Below are 7,811 nucleotides of genomic sequence, written 5' to 3'. Positions count from 1 at the left end.
ACAACTGATAGCATTCAAGCTACGGTTACGTGTTAAGTGAATATCCTAAGTGTGCGTTTAGCGTTGCAATAAAAAATGGAGGCAGATCTGAATGCAAGCTTGCAGTTATGACATTTGCTTTAACAATTTCAAGCGGCTGCCATTATTTTCCTTGCACAGAACGCACAATTGAGCACAATAAAATGTGTTAGTTTTATTCCTCAAAAAGTGAGGACTAAAACTTGATCTTGAAAAATGCCAACTTTGCAGTTTTTTAGCAATAAATCCCAAAATGTAGGCCTACGCTCAAATAACCACAAAGGTGATGCAAGACACGTTCCCATGGCATCAAAGCCAGGTGAAGCATCCAGCTGCTCGCTGGTTAAACATATGGTGAATTTGATAGTGAGCAACAGCAGTGTGAATGCTAAACAGCCCTCTTCACACGCAAAACTCAATAAGCAAATATTCTGATTCGTGAAGGCTGTGTGCTGATGTCTGAAGTAGACTGTGCATAAAGATGCCCGTGTAGATTTAAGATTGGAAAATAGGCATGATTATAGACATCACTGTGGTGTCCAATTAGAGTTAGCATGAGAGCAACATTTTGTACTGTAGTCTTGGTTCTCTGTCATCCGTCCCAACTTCACTTCCAGTTAAGTAGGCTCCTCAACTCTTCCCTTCTGCCCTAAATCTTTTGTATGGGCCGTGCGTTCAGTGACGCAAATCATAATTCTTCAAGGTCTTTGAAAATCATGCCAACTTTGTCTTAATGGTGCACTTTAACAAGCAATAACAACATGCATAGTTCAAATTCATGTGTGTGTGTGTGAAAGAGAGAGAAGAATAGAAACAGAGGGAGACAGGAAATTGAATGGCATTTTGATTTGTACCAGGAGCTCTGTGTGCAAGACACTCTTATGGATGTTGTTACATAACAGCACGGTTTGTTCTAGCCCTTGTCTGAAGCCCATTTGAGACTAATGTATAACCTTAATGTAAAACCACGTACACACACCTCTCATTCTCTCTATACAAACACAAAGCCTCCCTCCTTTCTCATCACACACACACACACAGACATAGAGAGAGAAATGGGTAGGGCCACTTCTGTGGTTAAGGTTGTATGTTACATCAAAGAATAATCTTTTGAGCAAGAGCATTCAAAACAACTTAATTTAGGCACCATGAATAGGGTACAAATTGGTGTCCAATTACTTTTTTTCAAAAGCACATCTCATGTTTTAGGTTTTAAATATGTTATATAAACTACTATCTACAAAACAACAATCAACCATGAAAAAGTAGGCCGGTTAAAAAAACATTGAAATTAATGATGACTGGCGATTGTCCCTCCTCTTGAATGTGTATCCAACAATGAAAATCAACAATATCACAATATGCTGATTAATTGATATTTACTGTAATATTGCTATGTTATGGAAACTTGATTCCGTCACTGAATAAAAAATATAAAAAGGTAATTGCGACTTTTTATTTCACAATTTCTGACTTTTTTCAGAATTGCGTGATATAAAGTCGCAATTGTGTGTTTTAAAGTCAGAATTATGAGTTTTTCAATTCTGCAATTCTGTCTTTATAACTCATATTTGAGATCAGTCTTGTTTTCATCAGAATTGGACTTATAACTTGCTAGTTTATTTCTCACAATTCTGAGAAAGGAAGTCAGAATTGTGAGATGTAATAAATAAATAATAGTTTATTTTGACAATAAAAGATTAACAACATTAGGACCCACCTACTGGCCTCCATTTTTTGGTAACCTACAATTTTGTGACTTATTGCTTCCAAAACTTATGAGAAAACTATTTTCTGGCATCTTTTTTGATTTGTATTTGTCTGGCACTGGCAAGCTGTAAGCAGTAAGGCATTGCTGTATGTGTTGACTTTTTCCAAATGGTTTAAAACACAAATGCTATTAATCAACTTTTATGTTCTGTAATTTTCTCCATTTAATAATAGGAGCCAACATTTAAACACTAAATTAATTCATGTGGGCCGCACCCTCTACCAGGAAGACATATTCATCCTTTGTCCTGCTGAACCCTTAGAGTAAAATGAGTTACATAAACCCTCTCTGCTGTAAAACACAAGATTACAGTACAGTAGAGCACTGTGCTACACTCTTATCTCTAAGATTATATACAGTGTGTCAGACAAAGATTGGCATTAAGTAATTGCATTTAGTGGTCATTTCTTTAAACAAAAATGGTTAAAAACAGATGAATCACTTCATGAATGTTGTCATAGTGTGTGTGTGTGTGTGTGTGTGTGTGTGTGTGTGTGTACATGTTTAGGCATTTTTAACAAGGTTGCAGATGACTGAACATGGAGCAAAGAGCATTGTGGGAATCTTCCCAAGAAACCAGGCCCAAAAAGAATTGTTTACAAGAGATGGATGAATTTTCTGCAAGGTTTTGTTGTTTATAACTGTGTGTCGGTAAAAGTACTGAAACATAATATTGAATAAGGTCCCTGGGCAGTGAGCAAAAAAAACATTGTGGGATTTTTCCCATTGAAGGTTACTAAAACCAGTCCGTGCTTAAACTCTACATTGTCCAAGACTCTAAGAGCCAGATTTACTAACAGCTTGCACCAGCGCAAACCCTCTTTTGGCATTAAAAAACTACTGTCAGGATTTACTGAAGACACGCAGTGAAAAATTAGCAATAAAAAGGCATAGACAGTTATTTTTGCTGCTGAACTTATTGTTGTAACAAGGTTCGTTGATAAGGGAAAAAGGAGGCGGGAACTGGCGAACAATCAACATAAACTTTAATCCCAAAAACAAACAACAAATCGAAAGTAAAGCGGCAGCACCTCACAGACGACTGCCGCATATAAACGTACATAATAAACCACAACATAAAGTCCAGGCCTGGTCCTCTCTCATCCTTCAGTCGTCACACTCACTTTTATCCTTTCGGTCCTCAACCAGCCGAGAGGCCCTCACTCGCGGTGCCATGCGATGGTATTGGACACTCCTCGGTGGACAGTTCCATACTCATCCACCACGACCGATAAAAATGTTTTTGTACTCTTTTAAAACTAAAGTTGCAGGTATCTCTTAAACCCTCACACAAATGCTAGTCAATGAAGGCATCTGTTGTTGTTGCCACATCGGGTATTTGGTTGTTCCGTCCCTTTAGTCCGTCCCCGCGCATATAGTACGCACATACTAAAGAAAGAACTGTGTGATCTTGGCCACGATTTGGCCGTCTGAGACAAATTTTGCAAATCCTAAAAGATTCCTCTGATCCTAGGCTAAAATCTGAAGTCTTTGATCGTTAGTTTGACATGTTCACCAACAGCACATTAATGACCGTTGCGGTCAAATTTTACCTCAGACAAAATTCTGGCAGTGTCAGAAGACTGCAGGACTCAAGATGGTCTCACATCCTGCAGTGTGACTTCTCCTACGACGACCGTCGAATTGTCTTCGTTTTTCAAGACAAGCCATGACCAAAATTAACGTTAGAGATTTCTTTGTAGCCCCCATTTCAATCCCGTGTGTAATGCAGCTCACGGTCACCGAACGTGTCATTGATTGATGATGGAAAACTCCGGACAAGTTTTCTTGCATGCATCTGTTTTTAACGCGTACAGTCTGTCATTGACGACTGAGATCTTACAGTGTGACATGGCTTACAGCGATGATCGTGTTCGTACAGTCTGAGAAGCAACAATCGTAAAGGACTATTGTAAATCGCACAGTGTGCACCCGGCTTAAGATGTAATGTGAGAAAAGTTAAAAGAATGTTAGGGTTGCGTGCAAGAACCCTAAGCCCATAGATCTTTTGTCGTCGACTTCAACTTGCACCAATAAACAATCTTCAAGAGCTTATTGGTGAGGGGAAATGAGGTGAGAGAGAGAAAACTGCAGCTTGGTGTCTGGTAGAACAAAGATCAATTCCCACTTGTTAACCGTCACCCCTGGCACATAATATTGCTCTCTGATGAGTCCCTGGATGGAGGCGATTCACTCAGCCATGTCTCCGCTCGACATGTGGAAGCCATCGGAAAACACAACTCCCCTCTCCTCTGTGGGGGTGGGAATACAGCATCTGGACTGAAGCAGGGTTGAGCCAGGGAGAAAAGTTGTGTTTGGAGATTGAGTGTTTGTCTGCAAGCCTTGGCTTCGAGTGTTCTTAAGGTTACGGGAAACTTCCCCCCGTCAACGGTCGGTTGATTCATACTCAGACTTGATTATCGGAAATGACATGTGCTGATGAATGTTTGTACCTGCTAAATGACTACCTAGTTACACCCCGGATCTCATTTCTCTCTAAATACTGTGTTTACCTGTGCTGATTGTTACAAGGTGGATGAAATGGCACAGAGTAAGCTGCGTTCAAATTTTCCATTTTCCCCCAAAAAAAGAAAACCGACAACACATTTCCAAAAGATTGTTGAAGTGCTTGGACCATCTTCACTCAACTGGTTCTTATCCAAAAGTCCTAAAGAAACTTCTAAAGTCATGCTGCTATTCTAATCCGTCACGGTGCTAATGTCTGTGATTTCATTATAATTTCTGGGGTGATTCTATGCGGTGGGTTGAACAACAATTTCAGGGAGAGCACTTGGCAATAAATCCTTATCCTGCGGTTTGTGGACAGGCAGAATCCTGTAACATACTCAAAGCAAGCATTCCTGCTCCTCTAAGCTTGATTTTCGAAGACATTTCTCATTGCCACTGCCAAGAAGCCAATCCCATGTCTACATTTAAATGGATGTTTTTGGCAGATGCTGTCATATCGAACCTACAAGAGAGTGCATGTTTTTGACAGTTCAGCAGGCAGATAAAGATGCAAATCAATTTCTAAGACAAACCCTCAAAGTGACAATACTGCTGTGTTCAGGGATGTTGAGCAAAAATAAAAGTTTAGTGCTAGATAAAAAAAAAAAGTCATTGCAACATGCTAGCATATCTAGCATATCTTTTCTCTTTCCATAGAACTGTTGACACTAATATTTTGCTTTAGGGCTTCATGGTTGTTTAGGCATCCAAGCAAGCAATGGTGGTGAAAACATAAAACAAGCAAGCTGGCATTTTTAGACCACCGTGACATTTATTGTCTTTGCCTCGTAAACATTAATATGAAAGAACTATTGTCTGATTTCACATCAGCGGCAAGAAGCGCTACAATGTAAACAACACGTGATTTCATGTATACATAACAGCTGTTTTTACCGATAGCCATACATACTGTATGAGGACACAAGATACAAATAAATGGGATCATGACTAATGGTGTGTCTTGCTCTTTGCAGGTCTGTTCTGGGTCAAAGTCTGATTACATCCAAGAATGCATTGCAAAAACTCTAAAAGCATTCATCCAAAAAGGGATGTAGATGTATTCCATTCAATAGTATACATAAAAATCAATAAAACAATTGGCAAAATAGAAGTAGACTATTTTACGCAACATTGATGTGTGTAGTGTGTTTTGTTTATTAAGCTCCACATTAGTTTAGCAACATGCTAACGTCTAAATCTATTGGAATCAAGTCTTCTGCATGAGGAGTGCGCGTATTTGTGTGGCGCGCACAAAGTTGCATTTCATAAAGGTGTTGGCTGTAGATAGCTAGGTTTCATTATGTTTTAAATTAAGTTGGCTAACAAAAGATTTTAAATTAGCTAAAAGTGGTAATGGTGGCCAAAAGTGAATTCTTACTAATGACTTTAAAATCGACATGAAACGGAAGTTGCAATGGTCTTTTCTTCCCTATTGTGATGTATTTCTAGGAGAAACGGCTCTCGAACAAGAACAAATGTAGGGCGCGACTTGATTTTGTCCACGGGGAATTGATTGGATGGTTGTGGTTTGCTATTGGTGGATCTCATTTGAGTGACAGGTAAACAGTAAACATGTCATTAGAGAAGAGAAGAGGGGGAAGTTATTTTGGTTAAAAATTACGAGGACACAAAATTTGTCCATGTGGATAAATCATTTATAATATATACTGCAATATTCCATATGAAACAAGAATTGTCCATTTTGATTCCATGGTGTCTTTGTATTATTCTTTGCAGGTCTTTTCTAGGTCAAGCTCTAAAGAGAGAGGTCTATATAGAGGTCACGTCAGAAGGGTAACTGATTAACACTGGCTAGCTTTCACAGACGGAAAGCTTGCCGAAGGTTAGAAACATTCTACGCACGTACGCAATCTCAGACGCAAATGCTTCGCCAACGCATTGCAAGTGCACAATTTGATATGATATGTTTTTGTGGTACTGTTGAAGTTACAAACTCAAGGGGGCGATAGAATTACCTGTAAATGTCCACCATTAAAACAGACGTGTCCATGCTAGCAGTTTAACAAACTTCAACCAGCTCAAAGACTTCCTCAAACTGTTGCTCTGCCATGCCAGTGGTTGACCTGAAATAAAAAAGTTACCGTAGAACACAGCTAACGCTAATGCTTGAGTTGCCTTGTTTGCAGTCACATACTTGTGTAGAGTATGTTTTGGGCCAAAAGCTAGTGAATTTTTCATATATTCTTTAAAGGATTAGTTACGGCTGCTTTATATAATGATCAGATAATGAAAGCCTAAATTAAATCTGCTCATCATATAAAGACTTGGATAAAACCATGGCAGAGTTCTGGGTGAATAGACGTTCAATGGAGGGACGGAAATCTCTCAGATTTAATTAAAAAGAAAATCGTAATTTGTGTTCTGAAGATAAACGAGGGTCTTGTGGGATTGGAACGACATGAGAGTGAGTGATTGATGACAGAATTTTACTTTTTGTGTGAACTAACCCTTGTTTGGAAATATTCCAAATATGTTCTGCTCAAAAAACAAAAACTACAGTTTATACTTAGTTTTTCTTTTGTCATAAATTAATAAATTATGGATAACTATATTTTATATTATATTTATATTGTACTATATATATTATATTGTCACCAATATATATATATATATATGGGTGATTCTTCAATTACGGGAACTTTTATGTCCCCAGGTTATACATTCATGTTAAAAATACTATTTTATAAAATAAATAGTTTAGTTATTTCAAATAATATTTATTGCACCACCAAAAAATGTTATACACTAAAATCAGTATGATTTCCATTTTTAAAAATGCTTTCATCACTAATATTTGGCTACTTAGGCCTTGTCCCCAACCCAGACTTTAAAACTTATCTGCTCTGAAAATGTGATCAAATGTTATCAGTTAATTAAAAAATCACAATATATGTTTAAACAGTAACTTAAAAAGGCACTTGATGCATAATTTGGGTTCATATCTGTGCAATTTGTGAATATTTTTAACAATTTAGTATTGTCCACAACAATACTGTCATTACCGCGACAGTCTATGATTACAACAAGGATATTTTTGAGGGTAAGACTTGTTTATGCCATAACCATGGAAATGAAGACTAGCAGGGGAGCACATGTCAGCCATGAAAGAACAGTGAAATTTGATGTCTGAAAAAGTAAGTAATTTAATCATGAATTCCTTCTGATCATGGAGTAGACTTATTCAGCGTCATTACCATAAATGCTGTAGCAGCAATATTTTGATAAATATATATATATATTCACAATGATTTATGTGTATTTAAAGGTCTTTTTGTACTAGCTGTTGAGTAATGTTAGCAAAACCATGACCTAGCATCTTTTTTCCTGAAAAAAATGAAAAATGTCATTACCGCAACACGTCATTACCAACACACAACTTGTTGTTATGGTAATGACAAGTGATGGTGGTAATGACATGTTCTGTGTCACTATCTATATCATATTATGTGTTTATAAATTAAGTTAAAGAAGCATAATAGTGTGATTTTACAAT

The sequence above is a fragment of the Rhinichthys klamathensis genome, unplaced genomic scaffold (genome assembly GCF_029890125.1).
Source record: "Rhinichthys klamathensis goyatoka isolate OS25496 unplaced genomic scaffold, OSU_Roscu_1.1 h1tg000196l_1, whole genome shotgun sequence".
NCBI classification, from domain to species: Eukaryota; Metazoa; Chordata; class Actinopteri; order Cypriniformes; family Leuciscidae; genus Rhinichthys; species Rhinichthys klamathensis.
Note: the sequence above shows the minus strand (reverse complement) of the source record.